Source organism: Eriocheir sinensis, unplaced genomic scaffold (assembly GCF_024679095.1).
Source record: "Eriocheir sinensis breed Jianghai 21 unplaced genomic scaffold, ASM2467909v1 Scaffold450, whole genome shotgun sequence".
In the NCBI taxonomy this organism is placed as follows: domain Eukaryota; kingdom Metazoa; phylum Arthropoda; class Malacostraca; order Decapoda; family Varunidae; genus Eriocheir; species Eriocheir sinensis.
Genome location: NW_026111777.1, coordinates 276,882 through 303,503, shown reverse-complemented (window position 1 = coordinate 303,503; position 26,622 = coordinate 276,882). Strand labels below are relative to the sequence as shown.

Sequence of the window (26,622 nt, the reverse complement as noted above, 5' to 3'; positions counted from 1 at the left end):
CGACGGAGCTTGGGGTGGGGGAGGGGGTGCAGTGCGGTGGTGCCTAGAGTGGGGGGAAAGTGCGGTCCCTTCAGATGACGGTGAGGCCAGGTCACGTGTTAATCCTCAGGTCAGACGCTGGGTTCAGGTGACAGTCGATGGTGGTGGTGCAGGTGCAGGTATACCCAGGCTTAGTAAGGAGGTGCTAAGCTCCTGGGGCGGCGAGACACAGGTGGTGGGTGCTGCCCGGCTGGTTGATGTAGCCGTGGGAACAAGTGCACAGCGTTGATATATTTGCCGTACATCTTGCTCCGAACCTGAGTGACGAGGCCTCCATACTGCCTGCCACCTGAACTGACCTTCCCCTGCTGCTGGGTGACCTAGATGATGGTATCCTTCGGATCTTGAGGGTGTCGGCGGGGACGCTGTAGATGACGAGGCGTTGGCGACACACAGCTCACTACCCTTCCAGCACCACTAACACACTGCACTCACTGAATGTCTATACGTTACAACATTTCACAAAAAAAGTTCTTTGGAGTAATGAGTTCCTCGAATGAATGAGAAGGGGCGGGGGAATGGGGAGCGAAGGAAAAGGAAAAGGGTCAACAGGCTGACCCTGTAGCTGCTATGGGGAGCGCCATGTGACACGTCTTGACCCCGTGAGGGTCAAGTGTGTGTGTGTGTGTGTGTGTGTGTGTGTGTAGTCATGTGTGTGTGTGTGGATCGTATGTGTGTGGGCGTGTGTATATGTGTGTGTGTGTGTATTTACGTTTCGCCGGTAGGCTTTCTTGGTGGGGCCTGATGGTCGGTACCAGGCAGTTATGTCACAGGTGACACCATCTTCCTTGGCTCATGCTGCCGCCTTCCCGGGGCTCATCTTTGGGCCTCTCTTTAGATAATCTAGAGTCCGGGTTGATAAGTGGTCTTCAGGACAACATGTGGGTATTCTTTGGGACGGCCGGAGGCGATCAGTTGTGTGTGGTCTGCTCTCTAAGCACGATGTTAGTTCCCTCATTCTCAGTAGAATTCTGGGGATTAACGAACCTGTCAGGGATTTGTGAAGTAGTGAGGGAGTCATGTTTGTGGACGTCTGGGATCACTTTATTCATGACAAGAGTTTGCTAACGACGGACTTCACCTAAATTGTGTAGGCAAGGCAAAGTTTTGGTAGAGTTGAAGATGAGTCAAGTGCAGCGGCAACGTGGTATGGAAACTTCCGGTTTGGCTGGGAGGAGACAACACCCAGACGGTGGGGTCTACGGAGGTAGGAGTGTCAGGTCACAGGAGAGGGCGGGAGTAAGATCAGTAGCCGTACAGGTGTGTAGTGCTGAGGAGGAAGTCTGGTCACCAGACACGCAGGGGGGGGGCACTGAGGCAACGGTCAGGTCAACAGCCACACAGGTGGGTGATGACGTAGAAGTAGTTGTATATAGTCAGGTTTGACGCACTATTCCAGTGAAACAACAGTTGATATATGACGCACACTCGGCGAATAAATTAAATATCTATGTAAATGCCCGTAGCATTATTCAAAATCGTAACCACTTGATAATACATGGAATTGCTGAAAAAAACGATTTTATTTTGACCATAACATAATGGCTAAATACACGCGACAAGTATCAATTAAGTGAAGTGGCTATTAATGGTTACAATGCGTTTGCTAAGTGCCGTCAACACAAAAAGGGCGGAGGTGTAATAATATATGCTAGAAGTAATTTATAAGTCATTCAGCTTAACACAACCGAGACAAAGGCATATGTTTCATTGTATGTACAAGTGACGATTAATAATGAAAAGTATATTCTGGGCGTAATTTACCAACCTCCTAAATCAAATGAAGACAGTGATGGAAATCTCTACACAGAAATAGATAACGTTATCAGAAATAGAAATGTGGTAATATACGGTGACTTCAGTAACCCCTCCGTTAACTAGTCTGCCATCTCTAGCGATAGAGAAAGCTCTAGATCAATAAACTTCGCTAAGGACACATTTCTTTATCAAACAGTTACCACGCCGACACGAGGAAACAACTTTCTTGATTTACTCTTCACGACCGACAGTCACCTCCTTAATGCCTGTGAGGTCGGCGAACCATTTGCAAGCAGAGACCACACCATTATCAGATGTGTTTTAAATATTGCAACAAAAAGCAAGAGAAAACTCACTTTCAATACCTACCGATAGTAAAGCGAATCTTACGGACCTAAGAAGAGAATAAGCATCAGTAAATTGGAACCATTTGCTCAATACCGTCAGCGTTCAATAAATACATAACCATTTCACTGCACAAATCTCTGCAAGCGTAAGGAAATCTATCCCATTTAAGCCACGAAGGGCAGAGAACCACAAGCCAATCATCGTCGAAAAAAGAAAACTGTATAACAAATATAAACTGGCACACGATTCACAGGATCATACTAATTATATCAACATCAAGAGAGAGTGCGAAAGGAAAATCAGAAAACAGAAACGCGAGTATGAGATGAAAATATCACTTGAGGCTAATAAAAATCCTAGGTTATTTTTCAGTTACATAAAAAAAAACTATTAAAAATAATATCGGCCCACGGTTAGCGATGATAAAGGCATGGCGTCGGTCCTACACTCAACCTTCAGTAGCGCATTCACAATAGAGAACATGATATCGATCCCCGCCCCGAGGAATATCTTTCAAGGCCCTGAAGCTTGCATTGGCCGAAATTGATATCAGTGAAGTGTGTGCGTACCTGCAAAAAATAGATCCAAATAAATTTCCGGGTCCCGACAATTTATCTCCTCGCGTATTAAGAAAATATAGCCAACAGCTAGAATTACCCATAACGGTAATGTTCAACAGATCATTAGCACAGGCAAGCGTGCCCCTTGCATGTAAAAGAGCCAATGTTACCCCGATCTTTAAACAAAAGGGAGATAAAAAAACAAGCCTGTAATTATCGTCTTATCAGCCTTACGTCTGTCATAATTAAACTATTCGAAAAAATAATCAGGGGTAAAGTGATCACTTTCCTCGAAACAAATGATTTGATAACTGATAATCAGCACGGATTTCGAAGTAACCGATCTTGCTTCACCAACTTATTAACTTTCTTCAATGACGTATATTCAAGCTGGGACGCCAGAGCCCCATGTGACATAATTTACCTAGACTTTCATAAAGCGTTTGATAAAGTTTCCCACGTTAGGCTTATTACAAAACTGCGTTCCCACGGTATAAATAACCATCTGTGCGCGTGGATTCATGACTGGTTCACAGCTGTGGGGAGGCAGTGGCTGAATTGATAGCGTGACGGCCCCGCGTTCAGGAGGACGCGAGTTCAATCCCCGACCGGTGCCACCAAGCTGGGATTTTTCAGCCGCCGCCTAGTGGCTTAAAACTACCCACATGCTGTCCAGAAGACCACCTATCAACCCGGACTCTAGATTCTAGGATTAAAGATGAGCTCCGGGAGGGCAGCATGAGCCAATGCAAGATGGCGCCACTATAAACACTCGCCTGCGCCAGAACGGGCTGGACCGACCATCAGGCCCCACCGGGAAGAAGCCTTGGACCGACCATCAGGAATTCAGGATCCACCGGGAAGAAACCTACCGGCGCAATAGGCCACGACGTAAAAAAAAAAAATAAAAAAAAAAAAAGATGGACAACAGCGTGTTCTCAATAGTGAAGCATCCGATTGGCAACCCGTAACCAGTGGCGTGCCCCAAGGATCGGTCCTGGGGCCAACACTATTCATAATTTACGTGAACGCCAAATTCGCCAAACTCGCCGACAGCACCAAATTAGGAGGTACGGTAACGAGCAGTAAAACTTGCGAAAATATTCAATCAGATTTAATAAGACTTGCCGACTGGTGCGACAAGTGACAAATGTGTTTCAACGTATATAAATGTAAAGTAATGCACATTGTTGACAACAACCGTAACTTTAAATATTAGATTCAAGGACATGAACTCAGAGAAGTAAAACAAGAAAAGATGTTGGTGACATTATCAGTAACACTCTTAAAATGAGCGATCAATGTACAGCGGAGAGTAAAAAAAGCCAATATGATGTGAGGATTAATCTCAAGAAACTTTGATTATAAATCACCGAAACTTATGAAGAAATTCCATCAGTAATTTGTAAGACCACACCTAGAATCCGCCGTCCATTTCTGGACACCGAATTATATCAAAGATCAAGTTTTGCTAAAAAAGATACAGAGACGAGCAACCAAACATATTCCAGTGTTATGTAACTTGCCGTATGATGAGGGTTAAAGCGTTTAGATATGTTTTCGTTAAAAAAGCGAAGGGTAAGAGGGGACTTAATCGAAGTGTTCAAAATTCTTAATAGATTCGAAAACATTAACCCAGATAGTCAATTTCAGAGACCGCAACACAAAAATACGCAGGAACGATGTGAAGTTAAAGGAAAACAGATGTAACACATTGGCGCGCATAAGTTATTTCAATAATAGAGTCGTCAATCACTGGAATAGACTCCTGCCGTCAGTGGTTAGCTCACAGAGTATCAATAGCTTCAAGTCTTCATTAGATAAGTACTTCAGGGATATAGGATTTTACTGGCCATTTTCGTATGTTTCAGGCACACTGCAACACGGCTCCAACCTGAAGACTTTGTGTTAATAATTTCCCCCACAGCTTAGGTAACGAGTATTAGTAATTTCCTTTTATCTCTCTCTTTACTGTAAACTTTCCATGTCCTTTTCCTCCTTAAAGGCACATATGACTATTCTAACTATATTTCCTGCCGACACGTTGCCGGAGGGAGAGGTGGGTGGGGAGGAGACTTCATCTATTCTATCCTGTCCTACCACACGTAGATTACTAGTAGTAGCGGAAGTAGACAGACACCCTCGCCTTAGACCGCCAGGTGTTCTGGTGTCAGTTCTTCCTATGTATTCCTATGTATTCGACGATGACTGGAAAATCCCAGCTGTGGCGGTGAGCAGGACTCGAACCCGGGTCCTCCTGAATGCGGCGCCGGCACGCTAAACATTCAGCCACCGCCTCCTGTGTGTGTGTGTGTTTGTGTGTGTGTGTGTGTGTGTGTGTGTGTGTGTGTGTGTGTGTGTGTGTGTGTGTGTGTGTGTCATCCAGTTTTACACAAAGTTGAATTACTTTCTGGTGTCAGCGAAGTGATTGAATCTGCGTCCCTCTTTTACCATCCGCTGAAAACAAAATGCTGTTATGGCGCTGAACGGTGCAGGTGACAGGTGCAGTGAGGCCAGCAGGTGTACAGTGTGCGAATGTGTGACTGATGACCGGGTGACCGAGTGACAGAACAAATGACGATACTATTGCTGCCGTGAGGGAGTGAACGTGTGCGTGAGTGAATAGATGAGTCGCTAAGTGGCCATGTGATTCAATAAAAGAGATCGTTAGGGAATGAAAAAGTGCATGTAAAACTAAGTGATTGAGTGACTGGCTAAGTGATTAAATTAATGCAATTCTGGGTGAATGAAGAAGTGCTGTGGGCAAGTGACTGATAGAGTGATTGTGTGTGAAGGTAAAAGTGGTGGCTAAAGCTTAATACGTGAATGTGTCTAGACAATTCATGCCCAAGCACTGTATTCTATCTAAGGTGCTGAGCAGGTGCACTCTGAGAAAGTATATTTTAAATTAGCCTACTCTGTGTCTACCAAGTGCCACCCAACCCCGGACACTGAACCAGACAACTAAACAAGACCAGGATGTCACTCACAGGTCGGTGCCGGCGTTACAGTTTGTCGCTTCGTCGAATAATGGTTGTTATAATTTCCTTCGAGTCCCTGTTCACCGTCACAAACACCCTCGCGTCCACAGCTTGGAAAAAGAGAAGATACGTAATCATGATTGAAAATTCTTTGGACTGAACGACAATGAAGACCAGGAACGGGAAGGGGTGAAAGAAAAAGAAAGACGGATTGGAAAAGGGGAACAAATGTAAAGATGATGAATGAGTCAGTGCATGTGAACTGTTTGTACTAAACGACAACGAGGGGAAAGCTATGAAGAGGAACCAGAAGGGGATGGGATAAAAAAAAGAGAGAAACGTAAAGTAAGAAAAGAATGACGGACTAGAAAAAGGGAGCAAATGTAAGGATGATGGAGGAATTCGTGCATGTGAAGTGTGTGAAATGAAGGATGACGAAGATGAAGATAAATAAGAGGGAATAAGAGAAGGGGGCTTAGAAAGGGTGTAAGAAGAGAATGACGGATTTGAAAATGGAATTCATCGAATGGTAATGTAGGAGACGACGCAGCTGGACTATTTGGAGTGAAGGAAAAGGATGGGAAGAGGAGGAAAGGGCTTAGAAAGGGAGTAGGAGATTTTTTTTAAAACAAAGGAGACAGCTCAAGGGCAACAAAAAATGTGCAGAAAAAAAAGCCCGCTACTTGCCGCTCCCACAGAGACAAAAGTAAAGAGTGGTCAAAGGAGAGGTCAATTTCGGGTTGAGAGGTGTCTTGTTACACTCTTCTTGAAAGAGGTCAAGTCATAGGCAGGAGGAAATACAGACGAAGGAAGGCTGTTCCAGAGTTTACCAGTGTAAAAAGATGAAAGAGTGAAGATGCTGGCTAACTCTTGCATAAGGGATTTGGACAATATAGAGATGAGCTACAGTAGAAAGTCGAGTGCAGCGGGGCCGCGGGAGGGGGAAGGCATGCAGTTAGCAAGTTCAGAAGAGCAGTCAGCATGAAAATATCAATAGAAGATAGAAAGAAAGGCAGCATGGCGGCGGAGGGAGAAGACTGTCAGTATGAGGAGGGAAGTTGATGAGATGAAGAGCCTTTGGCTCTACTCTGTCCAAGAGAGCTGTGTGAGTGGAGCCCTCCCCCCCACATACATGTGATGCATACTCCATACGAGGGCGGACAAGGCCCCTGTATATGGACAGCATCAGTGCGGGGGAGAAGAACTTTCCGAGACGATACAGAACACCCAACCTCGACGAAGCCGACTTAGTGAGTGAGGAGATATGGAGTTTCCAGCTGAGATTTTGAGTTAAGGATAGACCGAGGATGTTTAGTGTAGGAGAAAGTGACAGCTGAGTTTTGTCGAGGAATGGGGGATAGGAGTTAGGAAGGTTGCGTCGAGTTATTAGGTGAAGAAATTAAGTTTTTGAGGCATTGAAGGACATCAGGTTCTTCTTGCCCTAGTCGAAAATGATAGTAAGGTCTGAGGTTAAGTGTTCTGCAGCCTCCAGCCTGGAATCGTATAGTTTCTGTTGGGTTGGCCTTCTATCAAAAGAAGTTAGGAAATGCAGAGTAGAGTCATCGGCGTAAGTATGGATAGGACAATACGGTTTGGAGAGAAGATCATCAATGAAAAACAGAAAGAGAGTGGGAGACAGGCCAGAGCCGTGTGGGACACAACTGTTGATAGGTTTAGGGGAAGAACAGTGACCGTCTACTACAGCAGTGATACATCGGTCAGAGAGGAAACTGGAGATAAAGGTACAGATAGAAGGATAGAAACCGTAGGAGGGTAGTTTGGAAAACAAGGATTTGTGCCAGATCCTATCAAAGGCTTTTGATATGTTTAGCGTAACAGTAACAATTTCACCGAAACGGCTAAGAGAGGATGACGAAGAGTCAATAAGGAAAGCAAGGACACCAGTAGAACGTCCCTTGCGGAACCGATACTGGCGAAAAGAAAGGAGTTCAGAAGTCGATAGATGCTTGAGAAACTTCCGGTTCAGGGCTGATTAAAAAACAAGAGAGCTGTGTGAGTGGAGCCCTCCCCCCCACACACATGTGATGCATACTCCATACGAGGGCGGACAAGGCCCCTGTATATGGACAGCATCTGTGCGGGGGAGAAGAACATTCGGAGACGATACAGAACGCCCAACCTCGACGAAGCTGACTTAGTGAGAGAGGGGATATGGAGTTTCCAGTTGAGATTTTGAGTTAAGGATAGACCGAGGATGTTTAGTGAAGGAGAAGGTGACAGCCTAGTGTTGTCGAGGAATAGGGGATAGGAGTTTGGAAGGTTGTGTCGAGTTGATAGGTGAAGAAATTGAGTTTTTGAGGCATTGAAGGACGTCAGGTTCTTCTTGCCCTAGTCGAAAATGATAGTAAGGTCTGAGGTTAAGTGTTCTGCAGCCTCCAGCCTGGAATCGTATAGTTCCTGTTGGGCTGGCTTTCTATCAAAAGAAGTTAGGAAATGCTGAGTAGAGTCATCGGCGCAAGAATGGAAAGGACAGTACGGTTTGGAGAGAAGATCATCAATGAAAAACAGAAAGAGAGTGGGAGACAGGACAGAGCCCTGTGGGACACCACTGTTGATAGGTTTAGGGGAGGAACATTGACCGTCTACTACAGCAGTGATACATCGGTCAGAGAGAAAACTGGAGATAAAGGTACAGATAGAAGGATAGAAACCGTAGGAGGGTAGTTTGGAAAACAATGATTTGTGCCAGACCCTATCAAAGGCTTTTGATATGTTTATCGCAACATGAACAATTTCACCGAAACCGCTGAGAGGATGGCGAAGAGTCAGTAAGGAAAGCAAGATCACTAGTAGAACGTCCCTTGCGGAACCGATACAGGCGATCAGAAAGGAGGTCAGAAGTGGATAGATGCTTGAGAAACTTCCAGTTCAGGGTTGATTCAAAAGCTTTAGATAGTCAGGAAAGTGAAGCTATAGGGCGGTAGTTTGAGGGACTGGAACAGTCACCCTTCTTAGGAACAGGCTGCATGAAGGCGTACTTCCAGCAGAAAGGAAAGGTAGATGTTGACAGGCAGAGGAGAAAGGGTTTGACCAGGCAGGATGTCAGCACGGAAGCACAGTTTTTAAGGACAATAAAAGGCACTCCATCAGGTACATAAGCCTTCTGAGGGTTGAGGCCAGAGAGGGCATAGAAAACATAATTCTTAAGAATCTTAATAACAGGCATAAAGGAGTCAGAGGGGGGATGAGTAGGAGGAATATGCCCATGCAGAATCGTTCAGAGTGGAGTTTTTACAGAAAGTTTGAGAAGAGTTCAGCCTTAGAGATAGATGAGACGGCGGTGCTGCCGCCAGGGTTAAGGAGAGGAGGGAAAGATGAAGAAGTGAAATTGGAGGAGATATTTTTGGCTAGGTGCCAGCAGTCTCTGGAAGAATTAGAAAAAGTAAGGTTTTGACATTTTCTATGGATGAATGAGCTTCTGGTAAATCGAAAAATAGATTGGCATGATTCCGGGAAGAAATGTAAAGACCATGGTTAACAGGAGTGCGAAGGTTCTGGTAACTTTTGTGAGCTGCCTCTCTATCCTTGATTGCACGAGAACAAGCGTGATTAAACCTAGGCTTTTCAGCATGAGGAGTAATGAAAGAACGTGGAATGTGTGCCTCCAGTCCAGAGACGATCACCTCTGTGATACGCTGGGCACACACAGAGGGGTCTCTCTCCTGGAAGCAGTAATCATTCCACGGGAAATCGGAAAAGTACATCCTCAGGTTGTCCCACCGAGCGGAAGCAAACTGCCAGAATGTCGTGATTTCATTATTCAAGGAATAGCCCGAGGAAAAATACCGCGGAAGTGACCGCCATTTTGATTGAGAGAGCGGGAAGATGCATCACCAAGGCGGGAAACCAGGCAGGCGGGAAACAGCACCTATTTCAAATCATATTTGTTAATATTGCCAAAGCTGAATTATGAGTGGGATGCATGACCCACTATTACCTAGTGCATGTGTTAGGTTATTAATAAATAATAATCCATAGCCGTTAGGGCGTTAGTATAAGTGTTATGCAAAAAAAGAGATGTCAGTGTGGCGAGAGCTGGCATTTTGACCGCTGCCGGGGCGGTGAGGATTCTGGTCGCCGGGCCTCTCAGGCTCTCACAGCCATCTTTCTCCCAGACTCAACGTGAGCAGACGTCCCTCACCAACCTTCCGCGCCACGTGTCCATCGTGGTGGTTTACCTGCTTTGTAGTATCCACAAGTCAGGTTGTCTGTGTACTACAGGCGAGGGAAGCCCTTGGAGGTAAGGTATGAGAGGTGGCGTGTAGCAGAGAGGTACGAGAGAGGACTGAAGGAAGACTCCAGGACTCCAGATCACAAGTGACTAGAAGGGGCTGTGAATCTGAGAACTCAATTTTCAGATATTTTATTTTATATTTTTTATTGCTGAGAATTTACGGGATTTTCGGAACTCCAGACCTTTCAAGAACCCCACACAGAAGCATCGCCCCTTGAGTGGGTCCAGAGGCTGTACAGGAGCGATAGGATAGGATACAGAAATAAGGTTGTGATCGGAGGATCCCAACGTAGAAAACAGTTTAACAGAGTAAACAGAAGGGTTAGAGGTAAGGAAGAGGTCTTGTATATTGGGCCTGTCTCCAAGACGGTCGGGAATACGTGTAGGGTGCTGAAATAACTGCTCTAGATCATTAAGGATAGTAAAGTTGTAGACTTGTTCACCAGGTTGGTCAGTGAAAGAGGATGAAAGCCAAAGCTGGTGGTGAAGATTGAAATCTCCTAAGATGGAGATTTCAGCGAAAGGAAAGTGGGTCAAGATGTGCTCCATTTAAGAGTTCAAGTAGTCAAGGAATTTTACATAGTTAGTAGAGTTAGGTGAGAGATAAACAACACAGATGTATTTAGTAATAGAGTGACAATGAAGTCTTAGCCAGATGGTGGAAAATTCAGAAGAGTCATGGTTGTGGGCACGAGAGCAAGTGATATCGTTGCTTACGTAGACGCAACATCCAGCTTTGGATTGGAGTTTAGGATAGAGATATTAGGAGGGAACAGAGTAGAGATTGCTGTCAGTAGCCCCCGAGACCTGTGTTTCGGTGAGGAAGAGAAGGTGAAGTTTAGAGGAGGTGGTGCTCCACAGAATGGAAATTAGAACGTAGACCGCGAATGTTGCAGAAGTTAATGAAGATGGATTGAAGAATAGGACGAATCATGAAGATAATGGAGGACTTAGTGCGGGTGAACAGTTTGGTCTGCAAAAAGACAACAAAATAGACAAAAGGAACAATCGTGGAAACTTAGAAATGGAAAGCAGGAAGAAAAAGAAGAGGAAACGTACCTAAACAGAAAATGTAAAGGTGAGAGGAAAGAGGAAAAAAGGGACACAAGAAGCAGGAGGAGAAGAAAAAAAACTAAGAACACACGCATAATGGAAGGAAAGAAGATGTAAAGAAAAAGAGAAGGTAATTGAGGAAGCTTTGGAAAGGTGAGAGCAGACGGGAGTACAGAAGAAAAATATACATGAGGAAAGATAATAGTGTGCTGTAAAAGAAAAGGGAAAGTATATGGAAAAATGCATAACGGATAAGTTATTATTGTAATGCTGTGGACAGAAAAAAAGGCAGCGTGTCGGAGAGGTGAGACAGGAATTGAAAGTAAGGGCAAGGGAGAATAAAACAGGTAAAAATAATGTGAGCAAAGAAGTGTTGTAAAGCAGGAAGAAGGCAGGATGTCGGGGATGATGGGCGAGGCAGGGAAAGAAAGGAGGGCAGGAGGGCGTGCCACCAAGGGCGAGGCAGGGGTAGGAAGGGAGGGCCAGAGACCGGGTCAGGCTGCCGGCGATGTTACAGTGAATGTCGCGTCACGTGTAAATAACAGACCCAACATTCCTCTCTCCGGCAGGTGACGTGTTCCAAAAATTAATCAAAACACGACTCTGTCACGCTGCCTGGGTAACCGTAGCTCACCTGTGACTGGCAGAGAGAGAGAGAGAGAGAGAGAGATGGACAGACAGAAAGACGGATAACCAGAAAAAAAGAAACAAAAACGATGACAAAATAATTATATCTCTCCACGGCCTAACAGTTCCCCTTTTTTCCTTATAAATGTCAGCAGCAACGAGGCTGAAAACACACAACCTGACATTTGACTGGAGATCGATAAAATGAGGAGGGGAGGACACGAAAGATGCAGAAAATGCAGAAAGAGACAGAAGGTAGAGAAGCAAAAGGAGCATGCTGAAATTGAGAAATAAAGAAAATGAAACTGTCGCTGAAGAGAGAGAGAGAGAGAGAGAGAGAGAGAGAGAGAGAGAGAGAGAGAGAGAGAGAGTGGGGTGGAGGGTAAAACAGTATGCAAGGAGGGGGGGGGGGGAATGGGGCAGGTGGAAAAGAGGAAATGTATGGAGGAGAGAGAGAGAGGAATGGGACAAGAGGGTAAGCGGTGGCTGAGTGGTAGCGTGCTGGGCCCACATTCACCGCGTGATGGACGACGCGGGTTTGAATCCCCACGCTACCACCTTGAATTTTTCAGTCACCGCCGAGTGGCTTAACCCTACAAGTTACGGGGGTGGCCATATCTGGCCACCCCTCAGGGACTTTATCAAAACGATACATTTTTTTTTTTATTATCAAGTGTAGAAGAAAAACAGTCCTACAGAGAAACGCAAAAAATACCCTAGATTAACGTGTGATATCAATAAGAACCATATGAATCCTCGTTATTTTGCTACACACGATTATTTCGAGAAACCGACGCCAATCATTTTGAAACACAATCGATACATTATGGGAAGCGTTCAAACGGCTGCCCGCCGGTCTGATGTACAATAACCTATACGATACGACGATACTATTACTGTTACAAGTATATATACCTGTGTTGTATACTGCATGTTTTGCATTTATTTGTTAATAAAGCTTTAGCTGACACACTAAATAGACCAACAAACAAACTGGCTGTGGTAAGTATAATGAAGGAAGCCTATAGGCTATATATCTGTCGTTGGCAGCGTGGATTCTAGGTGTGTTCTAAGCAAGGCCCTCTAGATGGCATTAGTTCTAGCGTGTGTGTTGTCAATAGGGATGGGCAAGTACCGTTAATTTGAGTACCGGTAGTACCGGTACCGAAAACTCAAGTACCGTTAGTACCAGTACCGGTACCGGTACCGGTACCCGAAGGAGGTTTTCTTGTCTTAATGACTTCTGATGAAATTCCCAAATAAATTTCCTGTAAAGAAAACTCTCTCTCCTTCAACTTAATATCAACTAGAGTAGAAATGCAACGTTTAGGAGCCTTCTGATTAATGTAAAATCACTTAGGTTTAAGGACAGACCACCTAGTCTGGACCATGGGGTCTGTGTGGTCTGATTTTCTATGTAAATCTATGCAAATCTCTCTCTCTCTCTCTCTCTCTCTCTCTCTCTGAATGAAGTGAATATTTATTTTTTCGAAAAAAAAAATAGCATGTATAGTTATTATTGATGTACTCGATCATAGTCTAATAACAATAACAATATATATTAGCGTTTTCTAAAGACTCGTGGGCCTCACTAACTTTTAACCCAAGACTTCGTTTTCTTTTTACTTGCCACTGTTAAATTCGTATGACTCGTTAACTTTTAGAGAGAGAGAGAGAGAGAGAGAGAGAGAGATCACCACTTAGTAAGTGGATATCTCGGTGATATGGGTAGTGGGTACTCGATCATAGTCTAATAACAATAACAATATTTATTAGCAACCTAAAAAAGAAAAAGAATCGGACATCAAGAATTATCCAGTAACTCCAATAAATAAATCAAATAATAAAATAATGGAAACGGGAGCTGTGATGGAAACGGAAAGCAAGACAAAAACTTGGGAGACGGTCAGCAGCGGTAACTCAGCGTCTACACACAGGGCCCATACCACATGGAGGCGGGCGAGCGCCGAGCGTCACTAAGATCCAAACGGTACCGGTACTAGCGCCAATGCGCAGTGCCGAGTGATCATTAAGCTTCCCGGAACCCAAGTGATCATGAGGCATCGCGGTACCTGGTACCGGTAGCTGGTATCGGTACTGGTACCGCGAAGCCTCATGATCACTTGGGTTCCGGGAAGCTTAATGATCACTCGGCACTGCGCATTGCCGCTAGTACCGGTACCGTTTGGATCTTAGTGACGCTCGGCGCTCGCCCGCCTCCATGTGGTATGGGCCCTGTGTGTAGACGCTGTCACTGCCCCGCTGACCGTCTCCCCAAGTTCTCACCATTTTGTCCTGCTTTCCCTTTCCATTATTTTATTATTTGATTTATTTATTGATAAATATTGTTATTTATCACCGAGATATCCACCAGTGTGTGATCTCTCTCTCTGAATGAAGCGAATATTTATTTTATCGATAAAAAAATAGCATGTATAGTTATTATGAATGTACTTGATCATTGTCTAATAACAATAACAATATTTAGCAGCAACCTAAAAAAAAAATCGGACATGAAGAATTATCAATAAATCCAATAAATAAATCCGAGCAACTGGTACCGGTCCCCGAGCAATCTGGTACCGGTACCGTACCGTTTAGCTGGTACCGTTAGTACCGGTACTGGTACCGGTACCTGCCCACCCCTAGACTTGTCAAGCGGCCGGCGACACAAGCTTGATTGATGATTGATTGATAGTTTATTGTTGCAAGTAAACAACAATAGAGAAGGGAGGAACATGCCATCCCAACCCTAGTAATACATGGGGAGGTGCGTTCGTGCGTGCGTGTCGGCGTGTGTCAACGGGCGCGAGTCTAGGGCCGGCGGCGGCTACGTTTTGAATGATGAATTATGGTACATACAATACTTATTTTGACATTACCATGAGGTGATAACTGTGTATCGTACATTATAACATTTGTTTATTTATTTTACTTTGGCCAGACAATTCTTATATATAGCTAATAAATAAAAAAACATACGTCCTTGAGTGACGGTAACTCTGTGGTGGTGACACGCTGCTGGGACGCTGAGTCTGTCAGACGTCACTCACGTCAGCTTGCCTCAGGCCTCCAGCCCGTCCCCACACTACGCCCCACTGACTTCACGACATCGTCACGTACTTCTTTACCTGCTACCAAGGTCTGTTCGTGACGTAAGTTGACTCACAAGGAGTATAGCAACAGCATGGCACAAAGTGAGTACGAATTTACGGAGCCACAGGAAAATTTTGTAGCTGATGTTATCGGTGATTCCTTACAAGATATTGAAGTGTTTCCTGATCCATTATCAGAGGGTGAAGCAGAAGGAAGCGAATTTGAATATCAGGATGATGCTGCAGAGGCAGATGAATGGATTCCTAACAGACATAGGAAACAGTTAGTAAGGGACAGGTTAGTAAACTCTTTAGATAGCTGCCTCAATGTAAATAACTATGATGAGTTTCACCTTTCTCACGAAACCAAAAAGTATACAGTTTTCTTACAGAAGCCTAGGGGCTCACAGCCTGGGAAACAAGTAACCTGGCAAAACCAATGGACTAACAATGAGATTGAAAGTAATTTGATACGTGCAGGAAGTTTACTAGGAGAGGCAACTGAGGCTGACACAGCTATAAAAGCATGGAAATTGTTTATTACAGATCATATTATTGATGAAATAGTGCGGAACACTAATGTTAAAATTCAAATGATAATTGACCAAGCATCAGAGAGAGAAACAGCAAAGAAAGACACAGAATACATTAGAACAACAGATTCTGTAGAGATGAGAGGTTTTCTGGGCTTGTTACGTATATGCAAGAGGTTTGTTAGGACAAAACACACATGGCCAAAAACTTATTTTCAAGGAAAAAGTAGGTTACCCAATTTTTGGAGCTGTCATGTCATACCACAGATTTGCTTTTCTTCATGCTCACATAACATTTGATGATCTCGCCACTCGACCTCAAAGATGGGTACATGACAGGTTCGCAGCAGTGAGAGAACTCTTTGAGACATTCAATGCGCGCTGTAGTTCAGTCCTACAACCAGACGACTACTTGACCATTGATGAAACTTTATATGGATGCAGAACTCAAATAGGTTTCAAGCAATACAACAGGAGCAAGGCTGTCCGATATGGCCTATTATATAAGTCTATCAATGCTGTAAGGTATCCGTTCACATTTAGAACAATTGTCTATTCTGGCAAACCCAAAGAAGAGCCCAGCCCCTATTACATACGTGGTTTTCTGCCAACAGTTAAAGCACTAGTGAACCAGTTGAGTAGCAGTGTCGACTTGTGTGGCAAGACCATTAGTCTGGACAGGCTATACACTAGCTTAGAGCTATTCGATTGGCTGTTGACGAAAGACATCACTGCTGTGGGCACACTAGATCAGTATAGAAAAGGAATACCACCACAGGTAAAGGAAGTCAATGCAAGACAAGATAAATCTTATGAAGTGTACAAGGAAAAGAGTCAAGGAAAAATGTACCTTAATTTCTATGTGAAGCAAACCAAAAGCAAGGGCTTGCGTAACGTTTTGGTTCTGAGTACGCTGCCCCCTTTGTTAGGCGTCACTAAAGATGACAATCAAAAGAAACCAGCAATATATAAACTGTATGACTTTACTAAAGGAGGCACTGATATTGTTGACCAGAGAATCAATTTTCACACAGTCAACACCAAGTCCAGAAAATGGACAGTCAATGCATTTTCATATATTTTAGATACTGCTAGAGTGAATTCTCAAACAATATTTGGTAAGAATACAAATAAGGACCCCAGGAGCATAAATTCATTTAATTATGGCTGGGAGCTGGTGATGTCACTATGTATTCCACAAATACGGAGACGGAAGGAGACTCCTGGTTTACAACAGAGTACGTTAGCTAAGATCAAATTGCTGCTAGATGACTCTGAACCTGAACTGGATGCTGTCCCTGAAGGGCATCCCGTCAGAGCAGAAAAGCGAGCGAGATGTACAGCATGTCTAGAATCGATCCAGGGGCCAGGTTACAAAAATAATATATCTAAAGTAAAAAGGAGCAGAATACTGTGTGGAATTTGTAATCATGTCGCTTGCGATCAGCATCTAAAGCATTTATGTTGTAATTGTTATGATAATTTGAAACCATAATATATATATATATATATATATATATATATATATATATATATATATATATATATATATATATATATATATATATATATAATATATATATATATATAACGGACTAATGAGATTTACCAGGTAAAAGGTAATTTGTTGACAGTCACGTTTTTTTTATTTTCTATTTTGTTTGGCAGTGCGCTGAGCGGTTGAGTGACCCAGCAGAAAAAAAACCAGCAAGTCTACAGTCCGAGCCTGGCGACATCATTATTTTGTGTTGCGCACCGTTAGCTATAGTTCTTGTGTTTATTAGCAGATATTATTAGAAAGAGTTTCGGCAGATAGAGTTTTGGCGGGGCACCCCGAATTCTATCTGCTGATTAGTTTTTTATTTTTTTTTATTGTCGGGAGTCATGGAGGGCAGCACCAGCACAAATGACTTGAGTTGCAGGAAGGTGATAAAGGTAGCCATCTTGGGACATAGCTACGTTTCTAGGCTTAGGTTTGGGTCACCGATGAAGATGCCATGGTTCGAGGTTTCTAAGTAGGGTTCACCTGGAGCTAAGGTCAGTAACATCATGCAGCGCCCTGTCTGGCAAGAATTTATTGACTACCAACCTGAGTTCACGCTCTTGCTGTTAGGCGGGAATGATATTAATGAGAATACAAAACCCAGTGAGCTTGGACGAAAAATTGCAGAGCTTGCCTTAAAGGTTTAAGAACTCACTGGAGGTGCGTGCCATATCATAAGCATTGAACCCCGCCTACAGCCACGGGATATAACACCAAGCAGGTACAAGACGGTAAAAAATGCAGTCAACAGGTGTCTCGGGAGGTTGCCGGACTCTAAATCCCGTTTCCATGGCATGGGCATGGAAAATGAGGACTTGGGGAACGATGGAGTTCATTTAAATGCTGAAGGATCCGACAAACTTCTTCATCGTCTCATTGAATTAATCAAGGAATGTTTGGGTGTACCTTAGGCATCTAATGTTTTCTGCTGTGTTCATGAATAACTCTCTCTCTCTCTCTCTCTCTCTCTCTCTCTCTCGTCCCGCCTGGCTCGCCGGCAAAGTTGCCAGATATGCATTTCTTACAGCAGTGTTACCACGCTGGTCAAGCGAGCCGTCCTGGCACACACACACACACACACACACGGGATATAACACAAGTCATCTTGCTCCCCTCATAGACCCACAACAGTACGGCAATATCAAGTCAACCTCCACCACACACTGCCTAATTAATCTCCTGGACTTTGCCTACAGAAATCTTGAAAAACGCAAAACATCAGTTTCTCTCGCTTTTATTGATTTCCGAAAGGCTTTTGACCTAGTTCACCACACCACAGTCATCAACAAAGCAATAAACCTAGGGCTTCACCCTAACCTGGTCTCCTGGCTGGCTGATTTCCTGCACCAGCGTAAACAGGTGGTGAGATTTCAGGGAGTGGCCTCCCCTCCTCTACACCTTACTTGCGGGGTACCTCAGGGGTCCAAAATGGGCCCTTTGTGCTTCCTTATCCTAATTAATGACGCCCTGACCCACACACCCCACCGCTGGAAGTACGTGGACGACACCACAGTGGGAGTAACAGTTGACAACAGCAACCCAGATTATTCCCACCTCCAGGAAACACTACACAACCTACACACATGGACAACACAAAACATGGTCACCATCAACGACACCAAAACTACACTCCCACACATCAACACCTCCTCTGCCCCTGTTGCCCCCCTGTGGTGTCCATCAACGACACTCCTCCGGGTAGGTACCGCAGCAAACCTACTGGGAGTCCCCCTGGACAACAACCTCACATGGAAGGAGCACGTCTCCCAGCGCACCAGATCTGCCCCCTATCACCTGTATCTGCTGAGGAGACTCAAAACGCTGGGGCCCCTGAGTGTGCGCTGGCGAGCGTGTACTCCTCGTTCATCCTCCCCAAACTGACATACGCGTCCCCAGCGTGGTCTTCCTCCATCAACATCACGCAGCGCCGCCAACTTGAACGCGTCCAGAAGCGAGCCTGCAAAATCATCCTGGGCCCTCACTACACCAGCTATCAGGACGCCCTCGACTCCCTCCATCTCACCAGCCTACAACACCGTCACGAGACCCTACTACACCGGTTCGCAACCAAGCTTCTCAACCAGCCCAGACACAGACACATCCTCCCACCCGCAGTGAACCGCCCTCAGCAATCAGTGCGACACCACAACATTATTGCTGATACGGGCACGGACTGACCGCTACAAGAACAGCGCAGTGCCCGTGATGGTCAAATATATCAACAATGCAAACTAAGAGCAGCACAATTTGTATGTTTTGTAAATATTTTTCATTAGGACTTATTGTTGTTGTTATTATGATTATTATTATTATTATTATGATTACTATTATTATCATTATTATTATCGTGATTATTATTATTATCTTTACTATGATTATTGCTATTATTGTTATTTCTATTTTCCTTTTTATTTTCGATCATACTACTTTGTTCATTTGTCTCATTCATTTCATTTCATCTTCCATTGATGTATATTTTCAGCTCTAGGGCTGCCTGGTACTTCATGAAATAAACCGTTTATTATTATTATTATTATTATTATACTCGTCTTGCGACGTAAAAGTGATCGAACTCCTGACTAACACACACACACACACACACACACACACACACGATACTCGTATCGCGACGTAAGAGTGATCCAACTCCTGACTAACATACACACACACACGATACTCGTCTCGCGACGTAAAAGTGATCCAACTCCTGACTAACACACACACACACACACACACACACACACACACGATACTCGTCTCGCGACGTAAAAGTGATCCAACACCTGAGTAACACACACACACACACACACACACACACGATACTCGTCTCGCGACGTAAAAGTGATCCAACTCCTGACTAACACACACACACACACACACACACACACACACGATACTCGTCTCGCGACGTAAAAGTGATCCAACTCCTGACTAACACACAAACACACACACACACACACGATACTTGTCTCGCGACGTAAAAGTGATCCAACCCCTAACACACACACACACACACACACACACACACACACGATGATTGTCTCGCAACATACTGCCACGAGCCAGGCGGGACCAACATTCCGTAGGAGTTCCTAGTTTTGATATGTAGGGCACATTATGTTCTCTTCTATTTCCTTCTATTAACTGGGAGAGGTGGGTGGGGAGGAGCGGTGTTCTGATCTATCCTCTATCACGCGTAGTGCACAAGTAGCAACTGTAGAACAATAGTTATCTTCTGGCCACGGCCAACAGAAGAGATATATTCTCTTGGCCTTGCTTCTGGCATATGTTTTTCCAATGTACGTATCTCTCTCTCTCTCTCTCTCTCTCTATTAATCAGGCAATAATGAGTGGTTAGCAAACCATGATACCACCGTCTGTGAACGGATAATACCCAAAATAATATCAGTGCCAGTGTCACTTGCTGAAAAATATTCATATCATTCATATTCAGTTTCTTTCAATATAAGCAAATATACTCTTATCAGCAAACAACCACTAATTTTCACTCTATATAAATCACTGGCATCCTATGGTTTATTTTGGGGGGGACCTGGATGCAGTGACAGAGAGAGAGAGAGAGAGAGAGAGAGAGAGAGAGAGAGAGAGAGAGAGAGAGAGAGAGAGAGAGAGAGAGATATATTATTTTGGGAAATCAGGACGAATAGGAAAGCGAAATTTAGCGAAATAATGAAAAAAAAAAACTATGAGAGATGGAGGAGAGAGAGGAGCTAGTTCAAACCATGCATGGTTCAAACGGTCAAACAGCCTCTCTCTCTCTCTCTCTCTCTCTCTCTCTCAATAAATAAATAAATAAATGAATATATATATATATATATATATATATATATATATATATATATATATATATATATATATATATATATATATATATGTGTGTGTGTGTGTGTGTGTGTGTCAAAACACATAGCTACATCTGTTCACATGTGTAAATGGCTAACTATGATAGATAAATTAACGTGTATAAATATACCTGCATAGTTTACGAGCACACACACACACACACCACATTATCTTTCACTTCCTTCCTTTTCTCCTTCCCTCCCTTTCTTCCTTTTTACCTCGTTTCTATCCTTCCCCACCCCCTCTTCTGGAGCCCAGGAAACAGGGAAACAAGCGCGAGGGAGAGACAGGGGAAGGAGGGAGGGAGGTAAAACATATGGATTATTTTGCTAATTCAGAACGAAAAGGAAAGCGAAATAGTAATAATGAAAAAAAGAATACTCATGATATGGGGGAAGAGAGGGCTCTCTCTCCTGCAGCATGAAGTAATAATAAGGAAATAAGGAAAAAGAGGTAACGTTTCAAGGGACAAATTTCAGCCTGACTTTTAGCCATGTGAACGAAAATAAAGACAAAGCAAAATATAGACAACTAACTTCCTTTTGAACATTCTAATTGCCTCTGCTCTACCATCGAGGATAAAGAAATACTGGAAAAGAAGTAAGAACCGTTCGAGGGGCGAAGAAAAGACAGGATAGACGAAGTACTGGGCCTTCTTCTTCCCCCCGCTTCCTCAAACCTTCTAAATGATTGTCTGTTGTCGAGGAAGTAGCCTAATAGTGAAAACAATGAAAACTAAGTAGCTACTCCGGTTTCAGAGCTGGGTGTCTTTCCGCTTTTTTTCTCCCCATAATGGTAAAAAGAAATGAAGATATATGATTAGTTAACTAGACAAACTATTGGTACGATTCTGATGGGGTGATTTTTTTTTCTTGAATGCCAAAACGAGGATATAGAAATGGAAATGCAAGTTGACTGATTGATTGTTTCTTAGTCTCCGTCTTTCCTGCTCTGGTTATTTAGGTATTTATTTATTATCACGATGAAACGAATCGTTCTTCTAAGGGTATTTGCAATGTCTTTAGTGTAATACTTGTGATTCTTATCTCCGTATAAAAGCTCTCGCTGTCCCCGCCGCGCCGCGCCGCCCCAGCAATGGATAAAATTGTTTCAGGTCAACCTATTTCCACCCCCTTGACGTATCAGAAACTTACTAATAAATAATAATAAAAAAGTAATTCAAAGGCTCTCCACCATTGATGTGTCCGTGTGTAAGTGTGTCCTACTCAAGTGGCAGAAATTCTCTCTCTCTCTCTCTCTCTCTCTCTCTCTCTCTCTCTCTCTCTCTCAGACACACTTGTACGTATGTCTTATCACCATCGCTGTCTATTTTGTGCTGATTTTTCCTGAATTATAAAATCAAACAGCGAGGTAGCTACATACATGATGCGTGTGTACGACATTTGTTTGCCGAGTGAAGATGTCTCCATTCTTCCTACAAGCCTGTACCGAGCGACAGAGGGAGGGACGGAGGTAGGGAGGGAGGGAGGGGGAGAGAGAGTTACCTCCGTTTTCTTTTATACTCTTTTTCTTTTACTTTCCAGTAGCTTCTTTTCACTCATTATTCATTATTGTTTTACACTATTGATTCGGTGCCAGTACTTAGTGTTCATGAGCGTTCTCATTGTTCAGATAAATGAGTTCGATGCTAGGTGTTACAAGCGCGAAAATTCGAAAACGTCGGAGCTTATAGGGTTAAAACTACCCACATGCTGTCCTGAAGACCACCCATCAACCCGGACTCTAGAGGAAACCGTCCAAGTGAATTAAGAACGAGTTCCAGGGGGCAGCATGAGCCAAGAGAAGATGGCGCCACTATAAACACTTGCCTGCGCCATGACGGGCTGGGGCCGACTACCATCCAGGCCCCCAAAGAAAAGCCTACCGGCGTTATAGGCGTACACGTAAAAAGAAAAAGAAAAAAAAGAAAGAAACAGGAATGGAGCAGTAGGAAGGGAAGGATGTTGCGACGTGAGGAAAGAAGAAAAGACACGGCTGAGGGGAAGCATAATGTTATTGTAGGGGAGGGAGAGAAAAATGGGACAAGAGGGACGAAGGATCCGTAGAAAGAGGAACAGAATTATGCTGGGATCACACATCCAAGATTTCGTTCTGCGACGGTTGGCGATTTTTTAGATTTCCGAAATCGGCATATACGCTCGACATCGTAGCGACGTCCCTGCGATTAGTCGCAATAGTCGCGCGATAAAGTTCGCGCGACTTGCGGGTATCGGCCCGCCGCGCGAACATTTTGGAATGTTCAAAAAAAGTTCGCAGAAAGTCTGCGATATTGGCCAAATCGCACGATTATTCGCACGGTTAAGCGAGAGATCATCGCAGTATGCGCTCGCATACCCTCGTCAAACGCAAGGGGTCGCGTTGTATGCGCACGTATATGCGAGCGACTTTGTACATCGTGCGAATGGCAGCGACGCTGCTTCGGAAAGCGAGATGGCAGCGAACGAACGGGAGGGTGTGAAAAACCGTTGGCGAGCGAGTCGAGCGACCCACCAGTCAGTACGCTCGCACTCACACCGTCCTGCCACACGCCACTACCCTGCCCGCCTGCTGCTACCCGCTGCCTGCCTGCGTGCCTGCCCTTCACCCGCCATTACACCATGCCGAAGGACACCAACAAGGCGGCGAAGAGGTCAAGGCACACCCTTCCGCCCAAAGCCACAAAGCCCCCAGCCACTCAGCCCACAGACACTCACCCCCCCAGCCACTCAGCCCCCAGTCACTCAGCCCCAAGACACTATACGATCAAGCTGAGGCCTCCTTTTATTTATGAAAGTCGCGGCGCCTCGACCTCGACGCTGACCATGTGCGACGTCGAGCGTCGTTGAGTTGTTAGACGGGGCGGTCAGCAGTCGCCAGGCCCTGCGTTCAGCGAACCGTCGCAAGGTTTATTTTCACGATGTCGCGTTCGCAATCGGTTGGTCCCACGATTTCGTGCATTTTCAGATTGTCGCAGAGCGAAATTCAGATGCGATCCTGCATTATGCTGGGTTCACACATCTATGATTTCGCTCTGCGACGGTTGGCGATTTTGAAAATTTTCAAAATCGCCAACCGTCGCAGAGCGAAATCGCAGATGTGTGATCTCAGCATTATGCTGGGTTCACACATTTGCGATTTCGCTCTGCGACGGTTGGCGATTTTGAAAATGCACGAAATCGTGGGAGCATCGCCATTGTCTCTGCGAGTTTGCCTCTGTTTCAACTCACAGCAACAAGGCGAGAGAGGGTCGCTCGCCTATACGCACACGAGGGCGACAAACGAGGGGGCGTCGAGGTGAATCGTGCGTGAATGCGCGCGACTGTACGCAGAGGAGCCCAATTTTGAAAATAAAACCCGTTACGACGGGTTGCGATGAATACAGGGCCTGGCGACTATGCGCGACCGCCCCTCGTCTAGCCGCTCGACGACGCTCGACGTTGCACGCATGGTCCAGCAAAAGTCGAGGGTGCGTCGCTGTACGACCCATATAGGCGGGCAACACTATCGCGCTCTCTCTACCATCCATCCCCCACACACCACACATATTCTATATATATATATATATATATATATATATATATATATATATATATATATATATATATATATATATATATATATATATATATATATACACACACACACACACACACACACTAACTAACTAACTAACCAGAAATTAATCTTGGCACCCTGCATATCCCGACGCTCTAACGCTAAGGTTATTATTTCGGCTGATCAACCTTATAGGTTTTCAATATGGTAAAATAATACCCATATGGCAACGCCAGTTGCTTGTGTCGACTCAAATTTGATAGTCGGTTAGTAACGAACACCTAGTGCTTCAAGTAAGTAGTAGCCCGTGCTACCCTCCCTTGCTGTTGCTGATATTGCTTTATTGTTTCTTGCTTCTAATTCAGCAGTTCGGGAACGAAGTTAGTTGTTTTGAGGAATATTGGAATTTATTCGTATGGTGTAAGCTTTTCTGCATGTTATACCGTATTTACAACTTATGTAATAAATTGTAAGTGGAAAGAGTTTTACAATCTGTAATAACTTGCCAATAAGCTAATGAAGAAGTCAAGAGAAATACATTATAATTTTACTGTGTACTCTAGCTAATAATTTTACTGTGTACACTAGCTTATAATGTTGCATTTTGTTAAACCGGGCTATTATTTTGCATTTAGGAATACTATTCTATTATTTTGTATTCATGAATACTAGGCTATTATTTAGCAGTTAGGAATACGTACTATTCTATTATTTTGGATTCATGAACACTAGGGTATTATTTTGCATTTAGGAAAACTATTCTATTATTTTCCATTCATAAAACTAGGCTATTATTTAGCAATTAGGAATAATATGCTATTATTATAAATTAATGATTACTAGGCTATTATTTTGCACGGGGGCAGGGTAGCGGTGTGTGGCAGGACAGAGTGAGTGCGAGCGAGTGGTCGCTCGCCAATGGTTTTTCACACCCTCCCGTTCGCTCGCTACCATCTCGCTTTCCTAAGCAGCGTCGCTGCCATACGCACGATGTATGTACAAAGTCGCTCGCATATACGCGCGCATACACCGCGATCCCTTGCGTTTAACGAGGGTATGCGAGCGCATACTGCGATGGTCTCTCGCTTAACCGTGCGAATAATCGTGCGATTTGGCCAATATCGCAGACTTTCTGCGAACTTTTTAAACATTTCAAAATGTTCGCGCGACGGGCCGGCACCCGCAAGTCGCGCGAACTTTATCGCGCGACTATTGCGATTAATCGCAGGGACGTCGCTACGATGTCGAACGTATATGCCGATTTCGGAAATTTTAAAAATCGCCAACCGTCGCAGAGCGAAATCGCGGATGTGTGATCCCAGCATTAGAGCAGTAAAAAGGAAGGATGCTGCGATGAGACGAAGGAAGAAAGGATACGGCTGAAGGGTAGGAGGAGGAAATTACTGTAGAAGGAAGACGGGAATGGGGCAGAAGGGACAAGTTAGGAATTTGTCGATGATTAAAACTTTTTCGGCATTCTCGGGGCGTCCGCCGTGAACTATGTCCCCAAGTGTCGTATGGGGAAGCCACGCTGCCTGGCCTATGCTGCTTGCTTCCTCCCATGTCCTCCCTCTTCCTTTGCCCTCCGTCTTCAAGTGTGGCAACGAGAGAAATGGCGCTGGAAGGTATACGTCCCCGATGTCTTCTTACTCTCCCTGATTACTCTATCCCTATATTTTATTATATTTTACTGCTAAAACTTTTCCTACTTACTCTATTCCTATTTATTCTATCTATACATAACCTATCTGCTTATTATTTCCTTACTTATTCTATCTATACCTCCTCTCTCTCCATTAACTTACTCCCCTACTTACGCTGGCCTCGTCTTCCAGTTTTCCTTTCTTCTCCCTCTTTTGCTTCTCCTGATGGGCTTATGTTACCCTTACCCTCCTCTCTCTCCCTCTATCTTCCGTTCCCTGTTTCTTCTCGCCAATGTGATATCATCAGTAATGGTATTTGAAGGCATATCTTTCCCGTCGCCTTTCTCCCCTTCATCTATATGTAACCTAATTCCTCCGCTCACTCACCCTTCCTTTACATTTTCTCTTCGGAAGTGTGAGGAAAGGTATAGAAAGGCTTGTACGTCTCCTCTCCTCATTCCTCTCCCTTCTCTTCCCCTCCTCTCCTTCACCTCCCTTTGAGCTTTCCTTCCTCCTTCCTCACCTCGCGTTGCTTCTTCAGTCTCTAGTACCCCTAGGACTAAGTGATGCCCATTTACACCAACCACTTTCCTCTGTCTGTCTCTCTCTCTCTCTCTCTCTCTCTCTCTCTCTCTCTCTCTCTCTCTCTCTCTCTCTCTCTCCACATCTTTCTCCCTTGTCCTTGCTCTCCTTCCATCACACGCGCCCCCTTCATCTTTCACATTTTATTATCTCTTCATTTCTCGCTTTCCCTCAAGTTTGCTCTTC

At 44.4% G+C, this 26,622-nt stretch overlaps 1 protein-coding gene across 1 annotated transcript in view; it reads right to left on the bottom strand.

The window, feature by feature from the left end:
- Nucleotides 1-26,622, bottom strand: part of LOC126992366 (nephrin-like) — a 266,294-nt gene that overhangs the window by 40,306 nt on the left and 199,366 nt on the right. The gene's annotated exons all lie outside the window — the stretch shown is intronic.